The sequence below is a fragment of the Gossypium hirsutum genome, chromosome A11 (genome assembly GCF_007990345.1).
Source record: "Gossypium hirsutum isolate 1008001.06 chromosome A11, Gossypium_hirsutum_v2.1, whole genome shotgun sequence".
Taxonomy (NCBI): Eukaryota; Viridiplantae; Streptophyta; class Magnoliopsida; order Malvales; family Malvaceae; genus Gossypium; species Gossypium hirsutum.
This window is the reverse complement of record NC_053434.1, coordinates 69367319-69386595: the sequence shown is the minus strand read 5'-3', so window position 1 is coordinate 69386595 and position 19277 is coordinate 69367319. Positions and strand designations below refer to the sequence as shown.

Below are 19277 nucleotides of genomic sequence, written 5' to 3'. Positions count from 1 at the left end.
TTGAGGTCGAGAATTATTATCCATGTAGTTTAATTGCTCGTTATCCATGTTGTAGCCATAAGGTTGGTATTTCGAATGGTTTGTTCCACCGCTACTTGCTTCGCACTGCATTACTAGGTGAACCTGTGAAGAACTAAGAAAACCATTATTCTTTTTATTTAAGAGTTCTACCTGATTAGAGAGCATGGTGACTAAATCGACATTATAAACGTCGGCTGTTTTCGTTGGCTTTGTCCTCATGACTTGCCACTGATAGTTATTCAGTGACATCTCCTCTATAAACTCATAAGCATCTTCCGGTGTTTTATTGTTGATGGTTCCGCCCGCCGCTGCGTCAACAATTTACCGAGTCGAAAGATTCAGACCATTGTGAAATGTTTGTACTTGGCGCCAAAGCGGTAAACCATGGTGCGAGCACCTTCTCAGTAAGTCCTTGTATCTCTCCCATGCATCGTAGAGGGTTTCCAAATCCATCTACACAAAAGAAGAGATATCATTACGTAATTTAGCCGTTTTAGCAGGCGAAAAATATTTTAGTAAGAATTTTTCAGTCATTTGTTCCCAAGTAGTAATTGACCCTCGTGGTAACGAGTTCAACCACTATTTAGCTTTGTTCCTCAATGAAAAGGGAAACAATCGAAGACGTTTGGCATCATTAGAAATGCCATTAATTTTAAATGTATCGCATAGTTCTAAGCAGTTGGCCAAATGAGCTTTGGGATCCTCATCCTGCAAACCATCAAACTGAACAAATTGTTGTATCATTTGAATAGTGTTAGGTTTTAATTCAAAAGTATTTGCAGCTACAACAAGTCTAACTATGCTTGATTCAGTTCTTGTTAAAGAAGGTTTAGCATAATCATACATAATGCGTGGCGTAGGATTTTGATTAACCGCAATTGCTGGAGGTAGCTGATTGCCTTGGTTTTCAGCCATCTCTTTGGTTGGGGGTTGAGTATTGTCTTCTTGCTCGTTCTCCGTGTATCTTAAGCTGCTCCTTATTTCTCTTTGGTTTTTAAGAATTATACGATTGATTTCTTTGTCAAAAAGTAATGGTCCCGACGGGTTTCTTCAAGTTATAAACTATAAAAACCTGCCAAGAGAAAGAAAGAGTAGGTTAATAAATAATAATAATAAAATTAAATTAAATTGCAAGAAAAATAAATGGCTAAAGTAATAAAAATTGAGTGTTCCTAATATCTTAGTTCCCCGGCAACGGCGCCAAAAACTTGATCGCGTTTTTTCGTGATAGGTTTTAAATATTTATAATTACTTGTTCTTAAACTAACTATTATTGCGATGTAGGAAGGTGTACCTATCGAACAGTAGTATAGTTTTAGCAAGACCGGATTGTCGAACCCAAAGGAACTAAAGTACAAGTAATGACTGTATTTTTATTTTCTAGCCTAAGAATAAAGAGGTTTTGTTTTAATTAACTAATTATCTAAACTAAGAACGCACAGAGAAAAGAATTGGGGAATTGCTTTTGGGAAAAATCGATTGACTTAAGACAATACCTAAGGAAAAAATCACCTAGATTTACTTGTTATTCTGGCTCCGAATCGGACAATTTATTCATTCAACTTGTTCTGTAGAGATCCCTAAGTTATGTTATTATCCTTATTCAAGGCTAATAACGTCTAAGCCCTATATTGAATGACCGAGACTTTTCTCTAATTGACACTCTAGGGTTGCATTAACTCGATCTATGGATCCTCTTATTAGGTTTCACCCTAATCCGGCAAAATCTTGTCACCCTATGTCTAAGCGCGTAATCAACTCCGCTTAGTTATGACAAATGTACTCTTAGACAAGGTCTATTCCTCCTCTGAATAAGAGCATGTCTTGAATCAGTATCCTGGGATATCAAAACAAGAATTAAGAACACATAATTAAGAACAAGTTAAATATTTATCATACGATTAAGAAAATAATAACAAGATTCATCTTAGATTTCATTCCCCTTAGGTATTTAGGGGTTTTAGTTCATAACTAAATAAGAAAACATCTCAGAAGAATAAAGCATACAAAACATAAAGAAAACCCAAAACTCTTGAAGGGAAATTGAGGAGAGATCTTCAGTCTTGATGATGAATCCAGCTACTGAGATGGATCAATCAGCTTCCTTGGAGTAATTCCTTACTCCCTATTCTCCGTCTCCCCTTTTCTTCCTTCTCTAAGGTGTATTTATAGGCTTTGGAATGCCTAGAAGCCCTCAAAATTAGCCTTTTTCGAATTGGACTCAACTTGGGCTCGGCAGGGACACGCCCGTGGCACACGCCTGTGTTTGATTACTTCAGGCCGTGCTCTGGCCTGCCAAATTGACACAGCTGTGTGGTCTGCCCGTGTGAGGAGGTCCAGGCCGTGTTGATTTCGTACCTTGGCCCATTTTCTCCATTTTTGGCCCGTTTCTTGTTACTTTCGCTCTCTTATGCTTTCCTAAGTATAAAACATGAAATTAAAGCATTAAAAAGCATCGAATTCACCAATTCTAATGAGAAATCATCCATAAAATGCATTAAACATGGGGTAAAAATATGTGTAATTTATGGTTTATCACAGTCCCAGAAAACTGCGGATCTCAGATACAGTCTTAGGCAGTTCCAATCCAAAATGGCTTCAATCTTTCAAGGATCAACCCTAATCCCTTAAGCAGATACCACATGGCCTAGAAATTTTACCTCTCGTAACCAGAACTCACATTTACTGAACTTGGCGTACAGTTGTTTCTACCTTAGAATCTATAGAACCACTTGGAAATGTTCATCATGCTCGTCTTCAGTTCTTGAATACACCAGAATGCCATCAATAAAAACCACTATGAACCGATCTAGATAGGGCTGGAACACTCGGTTCATCAGCTCTATAAAAGTCGTTGGTGCGTTTGTCAGTCCAAATGGCATCACTAGGAACTCATAATGACCACAACGAGTCCTAAACACTGTCTTCTATACATCAGCCTCTCTGACCCTCAGTTGATGGTACCCAGATCGGAGATCAATCTTATAGAAAACTGAAGCTCCTTGAAACTGGTCGAGCAGATCCTCGGTAGGGGGTAGTTATTCTTAATGGTCAATTTATTCAATTGCCGGTAATCAATGCACATATGCATAGATCCATCCTTCTTTTTCACAAACAAAACTGGTGCTCCCCACGAAGACACACTATTGCGAATGAACCCACAATCTAACAACTTTTAAATCTAGGCTTTAAGCTCCACAAGCTCCTTCGTGCCATTATATATGGGGGATGGACACCAGAGCTATACCAGGCAGGAGTTCAATCCCAAACTCAACTTCACGGTTTGGAGCTAACCCAAGTAGCTCATCAAGAAAGACATCCGGAAAGTCTTTAACCATTCTGATATCTTTAATAGAAGAAACCCCAGAATTTGATACACTAATGTAGGCCAGAAACACCTCACATCCCTTATGAACCAACTTTTTGGCCCTTAATGTCGATATCACATTCGACAAGTAGTTTCGACTTTCCCCAACTACAACTATCTCGTCGTCCTCCACAGTTCTCAGTACCATCTGTTTAGTAGCACAATCCAAGCTCACTCGATGTTTAACCAGTCAGCCCATTCTCAGTATTAAATCAAATTCTCCAAAAGGAAGTTCCATCAAATCCGCCAAAAAGATAACCCCTTGCATATCTAAAGGAGAATCTCTAAACAATTTATTTACCCTCACCGACTGCCCCAATGGACTCAGTACAGTAACCTCACTCGTAGTGCTCTCAACTAAAATACCCAGAGTCTCAAACACAATACAAGCTATATAGGAATGAGTAGATCCTATATCTATCAGTGTAGTATAAGGTACATTATAGATACAGAACGTACCCGTGATAACATCCAGTGCATTTCCATCCTCTCGATGACGTGCAGCATAAACTAGAGCTGACTGCCCCGCCTCAGTATGCCCAGCACCTCTGCCCGGTGCTCTCTGACCACGGCCCAAACCATTACCACCTCTGGCCTGACCACAGCCTTTCAGTGGCTGCAGAACACCCCTTAAATACTGTGTAGTACCCAAACCTGTAGCTTGGATCTAATCAGGTCTCCGTGGACACTCTCTGATACGGTGTTCCAATGATCCGCGCCTCAAACATGCACCAGTCATTTTCCAACACTCACCCTGATTGCGTCTCCCACAATCAGCACAGGGTTGCCGTCCAGTAGCAGCAACATGGGCCACAACTCTGATCGGCCCATCAACTCTCGCCTTTTTTAGGCCTCAAAAAGGAACTCAAAGGCTCCGAATCCCTCTTGTTCCTACCTCTCTCATTCTCACGGTTTAGACGCTCAGCGCGCTTTACCCCCACGGCGATCTTCGCCTTGTCAACCAACGCAGCAAAATCTCGCTCCCTCTATGGAGCTATCAAAACCCGTAAACTATCCCTCAGGCCATCCTAAAAGCAAATATATTGCTCGTACTAAGTCGCCACCATCCCTCTCGCATAGTGGCTTAGTCACAGAAATTCAGCCTCATATTCGGCTACTGATTTATCCACCTGTGTCAGATTCAGAAACTCTCTCCTCCGGGCATCCACATAACTAGCACCCAGACACTTTCCTTAAAAAGTAGTCTTCAAAAACTTCAAGGTCAGTCGATCGGGCTGAGTGCCCTCTTCAACCGTAAGCCACCACTGGTAAGCCGTATCTCTCAGCAAGGACACTACACCTTTTAGTTTCTGCTTGAGGATGCAGTCGAGATCGTCCATGATCGTTTCTATGACTTCAAATCCAATCCTCAACCACATTAGGGGTAACTCTAGCGATACCCCTAAAAATCTCAGCTCCATTAGACCAAATTCGTTCCGTAACCAACTCTCGGCCCACTGCAAAAGTGTTGGGCGCAGCAACCCTCTCCAGAATCTGTAACATAGCTTGAGACAACGCGTCATCCCCAGCCGCATGATCATGAGACCCAGTCTCAGTCTCAGGTGAAGCCGGTGCCCCTTTAGTTTCTACAGAAAGCATGTGGCCAGATGATGAAGACCCAACTCGAGTACCCCCACGGCCTCCGCCACGGCCTTTTGTACCCCTTCCACGACTACCTCTAGTGCTCATTAGCGAATTGCGTTTTATCTGTATTAATAGTTTTATGCATCAGTTTACTGTTCCAGTGTTTATTGACAGATATTTTATGGAAAGCAGTATCAGTAATTCAAGGTTCGTTTTCTTAGATCACAATCTCACTATAGTTTTAGTATCATCTCAGTGTACACTACTAAAGTATTTTCAGTACAATATGCTACCTATAATGGGCTCAATGTTTACTATTTATAGCATTTTCATCAAAACACATAAAAGTTACAGAAAACTTACAGGATCGGCGTCGGAGACTCAGTGTACCACACGTTCAGTAAAACATTTCAAAACGTTACAAATCTTTCGAAAGTAATCCTTTAGAAATTCAAATTTTAAAAACCAAATCTACAGCCGAGTTTTGCAACCAAGCTCTGGTACTGTTAAATGTAACACCCCAATCCCGACTCAGATGTTATAACCGAATCTGGCGATGCCACATGAAAGTGCTTTCGAAAACCTCTCTACAAAGCTTCTATAATACCCTGCCAGTCCCAAAAAACTGCAGATCTCAGATACAATCTTAGGCAGTTCCAATCCAAAACGGCCTCAATCTTTCGAGGATCAACCCTAATCCATTCAGCAGATACCACATAGCCTAGAAATTTTACCTCTCGTAACCAGAACTCACATTTACTGAACTTGGCGTACAGTTGTTTCTCCCTTAGAATATGTAGAACCACTCGGAGATGTTCATCATGCTCGTCTTCAGTTCTCAAATACACTAGAATGCCATCAATAAAAACCACTACGAACTGATCCAGATAGGGCTGGAACACTCGGTTCATCAGATCCATAAAAGCTGTTGGTGCATTTATCAGTCCAAAATGGCATCCCTAGGAAGTCATAATGACCACAACGAGTCCTAAACACTGTCTTCTATACATCAGCCTCTTTGACCCTCAGTTGATGGTACTCAGATTGGAGATCAATCTTAGAGAAAACTAAAGCTCCTTGAAACTGGTCGAACAAATCATCTATCCTCGGTAGGGGTACTTATTCTTAATGGTTAATTTATTCAATTGCAGGTAATCAATGCACATACGCATAGATCCATCCTTCTTTTTCACAAACAAAACTAGTACTCCCCACGGAGACACACTAAGGCGAATGAACCCACGATCTAACAACTCTTGAATCTGTGCTTTAAGCTCCACAAGCTCATTCGGTGCCATTCTATAAAGGGTGATAGACACCGAAGCTGTACCAGGTAGGAGTTCAATCCCAAACTCAACTTCACGATTTGGAGGTAACCCAAGTAGCTCATCAGAAAAGATATCTGAAAAGTCTTTAACCATTCTGATATCTTTAACAGAAGAAACCCCAGAATCTAAGACACTAATGTAGGCCAGAAACGCCTCACATCCCTTACTAACCAACTTTTCGGCCCTTAATGCTGAAATCATATTCGACAAGTAGTTCCAACTTTCCCCAACTACAACTATCTCATTGTCCTCCACAGTTCTCAGTACCATCCGTTTAGTAGCACAATCCAAGCTCACTCAATGTTTAACCAGTCAGTCTATTCCCAGTATTAAATCAAATTCTCCAAAAGGAAGTTCTATCAAATCGGCCAAAAAGATAACCCCATGCACCTCTAAAGGAGCATCTCTGAACAGTTTCTTTACCCTCACCGACTGGCTTAATGGACTCAGTACGGTAACCTCACTTGTAGTGCTCTCAACCAAAATACCTAGAGTCTCAGACACAGTACAAGCTATATAGGAATGAGTAGATCCTATATCTATCAGTCCAGTATAAAGTACATTATAGACAAAGAACATACCCATGATAACATCCGGAGCATTTCTATCCTCTCGACAATGTGCAGCATAAACTAGAGCTGGCTGCCTCACCTCAATATGCCCAGCACCTCTGCCCGGTGCTCTCTAACCAATACCCAAACCATTACCACCTCTGGTCTGACCACGACCTCTCAGTGGCTCCAGAACACCCCTTAACTGCTGTATAGTACACAAACCTGTAGCTTGCATCTAATCAGGTCTCCGTGGACACTCTCTGATATAATGCTCCAATGATCCGCACCTCAAACATACCCCAGTCCTTTTCCAACACTCGCCCTGATTGTGTCTCAACAATCAATACAAGGTTGCGGTCCAGTAGCAGCAATATTGGCTACAACTCTGACCGGCCCATCAACTCTGACCTTTTTTTTAGGCCTTAAAAAGGAACTCGAGGGCTCTGAATCTCTCTTGTTCCTACCTCTCTCCTTCTCACAGTTCAAACGCTCAGCACGCTTTACACCCTCGACGATCTTCGCCTTGTCAACCAAAGCAGCAAAATCTCACTCCCTCTATAGAGCTATCAAAACTCGTAAACTATCCATGAGGCTATCCTCAAAACGGACAGATCGCTAGTACTTAATTGCCACAATCCCTCTCGCCACCATCTCTCTCGCATAACCGCTTAGTCACAGAAATTTAGCCTCATATTCGGCCACTAATTTATCCCCCTATGTCAGATTCAGAAACCCTCTCCCCCGGGCATCACATAACTACCACTCACACACTTTCCCTGAAAAGTAGTCTTGAAAAACTCCAACGTCAGTCGATTAGGCTGAGTACCCTCTTTAACTGTAAGCCACCACTGGTAAGCCTTATCTCTCAACAAGGACACTACACCCTTTAGTTTCTACTCGGGGGTGCAGTCAAGATCGTCCATGATCCTTTCTGTGACCTCAATCCAATACTCAGCCACATTAGGGGCAACTCTAGCAATACCCCTAAAAATCTCGGCTCTATTAGATCGGAGTCATTCCGTAACCGACCTTGGCCCACTGCACCAGTGTTGGGCCCAGCGACCTTCTCCAGAATCTGTAACATAACTTGGGATAGCGCGTCATCCCTAGCCGCATGATCATGAGACCTAGTCTCAGTCTCAGGTGAAGCCGGCGCCCCCTTAGTTTCTACATTAGACATGTGGCCAGATGATGAAGACCCAGCGCGAGTACCCCCACGGCCTCCGTCGCGGCCTCTTGTACCCCTTCCGCGAGTACCTCTAGTGCTCATTATCGAATTGTGTTTTATCTGTATTAACAGTTTTATGCATCAGTTTACAGTTCCAATGTTTATTGACAAATATTTTATGGAAAACAGTATCAGTAATTCAAGGTTCGTTTTCTTAGATCGCAATCTCACTATAGTTTTACTATCGTCTCAGTGTACACTACTAAAGTATTTTCAGTACAGTATGCTACCTATAATGGGCTCAGTATTTACTCTCTATAGCATTTTCATCAAAACACATAAAAGTTACAAAAAACTTACAGGATCGACGTCGGAGACTCGGGGTACCACACATTCAGTAAAACATTTCAAAACGTTTCAAATCATTTGAAAGTAATCCTTTAGAAATTCAAATTTTAAAACCCAAATCCATAGCCAAGTTTTGCAACCTGGCTCTAGTACTACTAAATGTAACCCCCAAACCCGGCCTAGACGTTATGACCGAATCTGGCGATGCCACATAAAAGTGCTTCTAAAAACTAAGTCGTTGATAAGCTATTTTTGTTATCTTATGTCATCTCTAAATCAAGTTTGTTTGTTTTCTACACATTTTCCATTTATTCACGAGTCATTTTAATTCGCGGAAACTTTTAAAATAGTTACGTATCGGTGAGTGATTATGAAACATAAGCACGAAAATAAATCCCAAATTAAGTTAAAATCCAAAAAAGCCTTATTACAATAAAAATACCCCAATTAATAATACTTATAATCAAAATCAAATACGAAAATAATAGCAGTTGTGTGGCCACCTCTAAGTCCCCCATTGCACTGAACCACCTAAGTCACAAAAGGGGTGAGTTACGAAAACTCAATGTGTAATCCCCATGTACAAAAATATATAGCGTACATATAATCACAGTCTGGACATAAGCCCTTTATCAGTAACAGTGTCAATCCAATTTGGGCCTTAGCCCAACTCAATACAGTAACTGTCACATATATGCAATCATAAGATTCCTACCCAACCAGCCTCTACACTCTATCTTCGTCCAACCCTACACTCTATGTGGGGATATAATCAACCCACCCAACCCTACACTCCAAGTAATGCTGAATGCGACACCATACAGTAATATGCAGGTGAGCTGCCAGTAAATCACGCTCGAGGCCTATCAGTGCACTTCCTTCCCATATTATAACCCCCAACCCAATGCAGTGTAATGTACAACATGTCATGCCATGTCATAATGTTATACATGTACTCTATACAGTTAAAAATAGCATGCTAAAATATATTCATACATGAACATATAAATATGTATTCATCACACAGGGGCATAACAGTCATTCAGTCAATTAGGGGTCTAGGTAAGCTTACTGACCCACCAATAGGTCCACAGTCATCTCGGGCGACCCATGCAACCTTAGCATTCAAATAGTGAATATGGCCCACGGCCCATATTGCAGGCCCATGTGGGCCAACAAGACCCAAAATGGCCTTGGCTATGTAGATTACACAGCCTGTTCCAATAATTTCCACACGTCTGTGTGGTTCACCCATGTGGGGCCCATACAACCCATTTCAGCCCAATACGACCCATTATGGCCCAGCCGATGAATTCGCACATGGTCAGCCTCGTCGATCATATGCCCATGTTTAGTCACACGGGCTACCACATGGGTAGTCGCACTCCCGTGTGGTGTCGACTAATCACACTTTTCAGCTTTTTGTCGATTTACTGTTAAGGGCAATCTTTACACACACCTGGTTACGAAAAGTGTGCACATCGCTCTTAAGCACTTCAACCTTGATTGAACGGCTGTGGCTTTGCCCACTTAAACCATTGCAAAAGATTGATTACAAGCTCCTTGATGATTATCAAAATCACAAAACTAAGTGTAGGAGAAAGAAGCAATCGGCCTACATCCAAAACAAGGGCCAAAAGCACATGATACGATAGGGGCAAATGGTAGAACAATCGCACCCCTGAACTAAAATCGCACCCCTGAACTAAGGCAATGAAAAGAGGCAGGGTTCGGCTACAAGCAAAGAAGTCAACAGCCAGAAGGAAACAAACAAAATAATGAGAAGGAAAGAATTTGCCAAAAACTGAAAGAGTAGAGAAAGGGAAAGAGAAGAAGTATTCAGCCAAAGAACCAAGATGAAAAAAGAGGGAATTATTAAAAACCGAAAGATTTGAGAGAGGGGGAGAAAGGGTATTCGGCCAGAGACAAAGGTAGAGGGCGTCTGCTAGAGAAGTAGAGGGAGAAAAGAAAATCGAAGCAAGAGAAGCTGTAGGGAAAAGCAAAGTCGAAATAGTCCAAAAACAAAAAGTACCCCAATGATCCCCTAGTAATGTTCAGCCCCAAGAAGTGCAAAACCTTGACAGAAACTGAGAATGGAAAGAAAATACTAACCAAAGCTGAAAACCTGAGAGGCAGGGGTTCAATTTCGGCACCAACTCTTCCACTACCTTTAAATTCCCATATTTTCCTCCCCAAATCACTCAAAGTCGTCCACTCCTCCCTCAACCACCTAACTCAAATTCAACTACAACTCTTTAGTAGTTCAATTTGACTAAGACTCCCACACGGGCCCTGACAGCAAAAAAAAACACTTCATAGCACATACCAGGACTCAAACTTCAGACCTCAGGTAACAGTATCACGCCACTTATCCCCTAGACCAGTAGGCCTTTTCTAACATGTTATACCCATATTTATTTAAAAACCTATTGACTAAAGATAGGGGTTTATCCATTTAAAACAAAACTTTTGCACAAGCCAAGGCTTGAACCCAAGACTTCTTAGACTCTTCCCAGGACACTTAACCACTGAAGCAAACATGCATTTATGTAACACAAACATACGAAAATAAATATCAAGGATTTTTGGAGCATTACAATTACAACGATAATTCTCACACCCATTGAATCAAGTCACTGTGGGGTGATCATGATAAATTAGTAAGAACATGTATTTTCATCCAATTAGTAAATGAACCTAATTCCTTTAGGCATTCACATGTACTAATAATCATGTAACATTTGGTCATCATTCTAACTCAAGTAGAGCTTCGTGGGGTGTTACTTAACTAGAAGATCTTAAGTGTATAACCATGAAATCAACATCTATTGCATCATGCACCACAAATATGTCATCATAGTACAATCTCACCGAGTAGCATGCTTTGACTAGTTATCTTCTTTTGAAGATAGAAGTTCTTAATGTATAGCATAATAATACCTACCACAGGTGCTGGTCCAACTATAATATGATTATAAGGAAATTCTGCCTACTTTCAAGAAGTCTTCTTAATGAATCCATCCCATCATAAGAGACCATTGATGAAGGTCGTAGGTAATGTTTAAGGACCTTCTCCCATTCAATATTTTAAAAAACATGTGAGGTTTTTATAATTTATAGTTTTAATCATGTATGATCAATATGCATGACAAGTACATGTGGCATTCTTTCCTAAACTATATGGCATTCTTATCTCACATATTCAGGACATGCTATGACAATTTTATAATAACCACATTCAATTATTTACAAGAGTTAATTAAATAATTTTAATTCTCTATTGTTTTTCTTTTAAGGGAAAATCGAAGAAGTGAATGTGAACCGCGCACCAGGTAGGTTCCCAAGAAAGGAAGGTGAGTCATATTTGACCACTTAAAAACCAAGTCTTTCCCTATCAAATCCAATCCTAGACATGGACCTTCTCATTACCACACTTCTAACAATAATCGAATAACCTAAAGAAGTGAGGGAATAATACAAACACATGTATTTTCTCATTACCACACTTCTTATCTTTGATAGATCAACTATGGATCATCTCATACATATATATATCACAATTTTATCATAAATAATTATTAAACAGATATATAGAGAGATGGGTAATAAAATAAAATTGACAGCTGAGGTTTCCATGGTTCTATTTCTAGAAAATAAATGAAAAACAAAAAATACATAGTCTTTCATCCCAAGGCATTCCTTGTGTCTTCGACCGCCATCATTCCATCTTCTCCTCATCATGGACTCCTTTTTGAAAAAATTACATTTATATCCTATCTATTTTCAGCTCATAAGAATTCTACGTATAAAAATAATCCTACGTCGAGATGATAGTCTACAGTTTATTTCCTAAGAACTACAACCTTGGCAAAACGTAATAATTATATAAACATGCGAATAATTACAAGAATACCACATCTTATCAAATATTAATCAAACAAGATGAAGAGAGAGATTCAATCTCGGTTTACACCATAAAACATAGCACAACCTGGCTCTTGATACCAATTGTTGGAAAACAACCCAGTTTGAAAATGATTTTCATGCATAGAGGAAAATTAAAATTTGAAAATCAACTCAATTTGTGATATTTATAGTAATAAACCTTAACTAAATTTGTACCTATGTTTTCGGATAAGTGGATCCTTGCTATTTTTTGGCTTTCAACCAAACGATTTTCTTCGCTATTCTCGTACCACAAACTGCTTCGAGTATGGGCTCGAACCAATTGAATTGAAACACAGAACTAGAAAAAGTTTTTTCTCCTTTTAGGGTGAAAATGAAAATTCTCTCTTCTTTAATAGAAATCAGTAAAATTGTTATTCTGGAAAAATATATTTAAAAGTTGAGAATAAACTCTCTCTCTATTTTTTGGCAGAATAATAATATCTCAAAAAGTTATCTTAATAGCTTTACTGGTGTCATCTATTTATAGAAAGAGAAGGTAGAACCTTTGTAGAGTTGTAGAGATTTATTTTAAATAGAAAAAAAACATCCTACTTAGAGTAGGAGAGGGGTGAATGACTCACCCTTTTATTTCTACTAGGTTTCTCGCCCCCTTAATGTTATATGAGGGGTTTTGGGCGTCTCTTACATCGGGCCCAATTACGAGTACTGCTTGAGCCTTTTTGACCCAGTACACTGTAATATGGTCTAAACCAATTCAATTTTTCTATTTCCCAAAATAAACTCTAATAGTTACATATTAAATAATTTTCTTATCCCAAGTTTACTCTCGTAAAATTTTGACGATTTTACTACCCAATAAAATTTTTACAATTTTACCCCTAATAAAATTTCAAGAAAAATCATTCAATATGTTACAACTCAACATGTTCACTATGACTAAATAATTTATTTTCATTTTTGAGCTTCAAACCAGTCTAAAAACATAAACTCATTCTTCCATAATTTTTTAAGTAATCTTATATAGGATTACAAGTTTCCATTTTCATTTCCATTTCCACTTTTGGAAACCTACATTCATTTCCAAATGATTCAATTACTTCATTTCAGAGAAAACCATTATCATTTTAAAAGTTTATCATTTCTCTTTTTCTATTCATCTTGTTCATTTCTATTCAAATACGCAATTAATTTATAGTTTCAATGATCTAGCAGAGGTACTGATTGGACATATGAAGTTGAGGCTTAAATGATTTATAATTAAGTTTCGGCTTTTCACTTGTAAATTATAAACTCATTTAGTCACGAAGCCATTCCACCATAGTATCCTGACTGACCTCTCCCCAATGACATACCATTACGAAAGCAACTACTCAGTACTCGTTCAATGACGTTGTCATAAGTGTGTTACCCTCATAGGATATCCTTAATCTCTTTGGGATAATATCTATTCTCCCAATATAATCCAATTTCATCTCATGGTAATTATTACATCTTCCTTCATGAAAAGTCAATCACAATCAAATAGTGATCAAGTCATCCATCACAAAGATGGATGACCAGTGGTCACGTTTACTTTTCATCAACCATGTAATGCTAATGAGAGTAAGGGTGAGTAAAACTCAATTCGATTTTAAAAAATTGAAAAATTATTTGAATTTCAAGTTAATCGAATCGAGTTATTCGAGTTATTCAAATTATTTGAGTCAACTCGAATAAGTAGTTTGATATTTGAGTTCGAATCAAGTTGAATTTTTATTCGAATAACTCGATTAATTCAAATAACAGATTGGTGTAACTATCCATTTGGTCCCTGTCAAATTTGAAAACGAGCAAATTGGTCTCTTTCAATAAAAATACAAAATAATTTTCAAATTTTCAAAATATTTATAAAAATTTCAAAAACAAATTCTAAAAAATATATATAAAGAAAGTTAAAAACTAAAAAATTTCTAGACTAATAATTTTGGGGACATAAATAGGTTAATTAATGATTCAAGTTTATCATACTAAAGTATTTTTTTATTATTTTGCTTTGAAAAAGTTTCCAAATATATATGGTTTCAAATTTATGTGCTTTAACATGGAATTAGTTATATTGTAACAAGATTTTAATTTGACATGTTTAATTTTTTAATTTAACTCGAACAATTTCACTTAATTCGAATTGACTCGAATTTCATTTCACTCAACTCAATTCAAAAAAATTTCAAATCGAGTTAGGATGATAAAATAGGACTCGTCAACTTAATTAACTCAAAAAATTTTTACTCGACTTGACTTGATTCGATCGAACACTCACCCCTAAATGAAAGGATATCATTACCCATGTTTTGGACTATGAATTCCACTGTTGTCAATGGTGCTATGTAACACCCCTCACCATATTCAACGTTGAAATAGGGTTACAGAGCATTACTGGAGTTACAGCATAATAATCATATATTTCACATACATTTCTCAAATTCAATTAATCATCAATCAAAATCATTCACACCGTCCCTAACATGAGCCAACGGGGCCCAAAATATGCATTCGGGAAGGTTCGGGACTAAACCAATAACTCAGGAAACTTTTACAAAACTTAGGAAATTTTTTTCATAAAACAGGGGACACACGCCCGTGTGCTAGGCTGTATGGACTAAAACAGGCTATTTACCAAGCCATTTTGCCACCCAATCATGCTTGCACCTACATCAACCCAATTTGGACCAAAATATAACATACATAATCATTCAAACCAACCAAATCAAGCCTAATTCATGCAAATTTTATGCCATTATCCACATTACACACAAGTCACTAAATATGCCATTCCATTTATACCAAATTCACATATACAAATTAACTAATTAGATACTTCCAAACATGCTTCATTATGCATAAGTTTCACAAACATATAACTTCTCCAAAAACAAAAATTTGACATCCACAATATCTATAATCCACAAGCATCATATATGCATCCATAAACTCACAACACAAGCCATATACACATATATATACACAACCAAATTAAGCCAACTCTTATGACTAAATACAAAACCAAACTTTAGACTTTTACAAGTCAATTCAAATGGCTAAATTCATTATCAGTCCATCACCAAAATGACCATAAACCTATACATGTCATATACTTAAAACGCTTAAGTTCAAAAGTACGAAAATGATAGTAGGATAGTGTGATGAAGTCTCCGACAATCCTTAAATTCGAGCTATCTTTGAAATCACTATAAATGCAATAAAATAAACAAAGTAAGCTTTAAAGCTTAGTAAGCTAATATGATTAATAAGTATAATATGTCAATTCATTCACAATTTAAAAAACATAAGTAAATATAAGTAATACATTCAATTCGACAATTTGCACATTGTCATACTTCTATGTATCATGTATAAATTCATCAACTTTCACTTGCTTTTCATATGAACTTATCAATTATTACTTACTTGCCAAACTTATCATGAGTACATGACCTGATATGTAACATTTCTCACATCTTCGTACCATCATATTTTCCCATTGAACCATTCGGAATAATATTGGATACTCGGGAATCTCGCACTGAAGTGCCACATACATAGCCAAAGCTATCTCATTCTCATATCACATATTTGCTCACTCTCCAGCTATCAAAGGGCCTACTCACACAAGTTGTCGGTCAAGACGTGGCTACACAGTACTGCTCACACAAGCTGTTAAGTAACCGCAACACATGTCGGTATACTCAACCACCGGTCGGACGTATAGGACCAGCGCCCGAATTACATAATCACTAGTATCCTATCTATTCCTAAGGTTCAACCAGGATTCTCACTGTGTCAATGTTTTGTTGATAGATTCCGCAGTGTTGTAATATCACAATTATAATATTTAAGCATATAAATACATATAACATAAAGCTTACTAATCATACAAACTTACCTTGATCGTAAAATCAGTGAAAAGGATCTACTAGTCAATTACTTTGTTTTTCCCTTGATCCAGATCCAAACGTCATTTTTTTATCTATATAATATCAAATTTAGCTTATTCAATCATCACTCTATTCAATTTAGTCCAAAATACACTTTAAAGCCACTTTACACTTTTTCCCTAATATTTCACATTTTTACAATTTAGTCATTATCTCACAAAAACACAAATTCATGCAATTTAATACCAACCCATGCTAGCCGAATTTTCCTATTACACATATCAGCCCATATTTTTCATTTATTTCATATTTTAACCATAAAGTTTCCACATTTCACAATTTAATCCCCACTTTGCATTTTCACTAAAAATCACTTAACAAAACTTGTATAACTATCATCAAACATTCATAATCTATCATCAATCATTAAATCTCATACATATTCATCAATGGAAACATCCTAAACCTTTAACAGTTTTGCAAATTAGTCCCTGGTCTAGATAGACCTAGTTACAACGATCTCAAAAACATAGAAATCATTAAAAATGGGACAAAATTGAACTTACATGCACTAGATTAAGTTGACCGAATATTAAGCTCCTCCCATGGCTATTTCCTTACTTTATTTTCGGTAGAAGATGAAAACAATAAGGATGATGGCTTTGTTTTTAGTTATTTTACTTAATTTATTTTACAATTACCTATTTACCCTTTATTGAAACATTAAAACATGCATAAATAATGCCCATAATAGTCCACTCACATTCCAAATGGTTTAATTACCATTTAAGGATCTCCACTTTAAAAACCATAGCGAATAAACACCTTTAGCTAATAGAACTAAAGTTTTGCACTTTACGCGATTTAGTCCTTTTTATTGAATTAAACACTCAAACGATAAAATTCCTGAAAGAAACTTTCACACAAACACACTATCATGCTGTAAACATTAAAATAATAATAAAATAAAAATTTTTTCAACTTTGAATTTGTGGTCCCAGAACCACTGTTTCGATTTGACTAAAAATGGATCGTTACATGCTACATACTACAGAAGTCGTACACCCAATGCACCAGCTTTCAGTTCTTTATATATTTGAACCCAGGCTTTTACTTACATTAAAGTGTACGAGTCATGCATACATAGTCCGTCATCCACTCAGGATTTAGGTATGTCACACTATGAAATTTATAAGTGAACAAATCCATAAACGGATTCAGGATCTATTTTGCTTGGGTCCTATTCGATGTACTATCAATCTCGTCAGTCACATCTATGTCTCTATTTTCTATAAGTCATTCGCTCTGGTGCCCAAGACAAGGCATCTCTCCAATTGGACTTGATAGACGACATATAGGCTTTCAATTAGTTTGCTCATTTTCGATTAGACTTAAGACATGTTTAGGTTCATCTATTAATACAAGTTGTCTTTTTGTACTACGATCCAACCACGTAATACCGCTTAGTATTAGTTAAACATTTAGACAACCAATGAGCAAATCTGCTTCTATTTTGCTTTGTGTGCAAAAATCATATTAGGACAATAATACAAAATATATTAATTTAATTCATGGATATTTTTATTAATCAATCTGTTCAAAAAAAATACAAGTGTACTTAGAAGAAAATACTACACTTAAGGCATCATATCCAACACATACATGCACCACTTAGATACATGGATGACATACATACATGTACGACATTAATGAAGCTACAATACACCTAAGGAGGCTCTCCATTAAAGCGTACATGAACATCCAAGGGGGAAGCATTCGGTCATACATGCACTTAAGGAAATTCATGAACCATTGATTCAATGTACGGCTTGGGTACATGAACCACATTAATGGCTGAATTGTGGCCATTCATTTACCTTGACGTTTTCCAATAAATAGGTAGTCATTTGCTTTGTAAAAGATTAATGAACGAATGAACATATTAATATATCTTTGAGAATTATATCTCTTTGTTCTTCAAGAACTAAAATCGAACTTATCAAGATTATTTTCTTATGCCGTTCAAACCTTCGATCTTATCTCTCATTATCCTTCTATTCTGTAAGTGTAGCAATCACATAAATAGGTTCTGGTCATATTTGTTCTTTTTGACATAATGCCTATAATTACCCATAGCCCCTCTCCAACTCATAAATAGGAGGATAATACACTTTAGCACACTCAAACTCACATCCTCTTGCATTGGCAATAATGCCCATGCCATTTGAGTTAAGACTCAATTGACAATTTTAATATTAATATTTTGGTTTTCAACTTATTATCTTGCAGATTTGAAGGAAAAAATTTGTGAAAGAAAATATTTCCTCTTTCAATGGAACAAAAATACCAAATTTTATATTAGTGAGTTGGACAAATACCCGAATGCAAAAGTTAAAAACTAAAAATCCCCAAAATATTAATTTATCAAGGTAATCATAATTTTTTATAATTCACGTCCAGTATAAAAAAATGTATACAAACTTATTTCCAAAGTGATAATCACTTACTTTAAGTTTGTCAACAATTTTAGTGAAATAGAGTATATATGAAAGAAAATAGAATTTGATTTTGAGAATTGAGACCAAGAGCAAACGAAAATTGTTTTTTGCTATTTCCCAAATGCCAATATAAAATTTATGATTTTTTTTATATTTAAAATTTATGGATGATGCATGATTGTTTGCATTTTTATAGAAAATTCAGTAATATATATTTCGAAACCTAAACTAACAAATGCTAAAAGTTTTATGTTTGTTTATTACCATATATGCATTCAAATTTAATTGAAATTTGTATTTAAATTTTGTGACTAGTATAATATTTACTTTTTCGCCTTTTAATATGATATTCATGTTTTAAAATGTAAGGAAATTAATATCACACGTATAATTTTTCCAGGGCAATGCAATATCCATTCTTTTCTTATATATATCCAGTGGCACGTAAAAGAATGAATAAAATTCTAGAATTTTTAAAAACATAGTGTTCAAATGTTAATTTAAAAAAAAAAAGTGGTAACAACCAGAATTTTAAATCTTTAGACAAGGAAAATCAAGACATGAAAAATAAAAAATAAAAAAAAAA

General features: G+C 36.9%; 1 non-coding gene across 1 annotated transcript; it reads left to right on the top strand.

The window, feature by feature from the left end:
• Positions 1-400: 400 nt before the first annotated feature.
• On the top strand, positions 401-507 carry LOC121210499 (small nucleolar RNA R71). The gene has a single exon (XR_005905617.1). It is a non-coding gene; the product is annotated as a small nucleolar RNA R71 (small nucleolar RNA).
• The last annotated feature ends 18770 nt before the right edge of the window (positions 508-19277 follow it).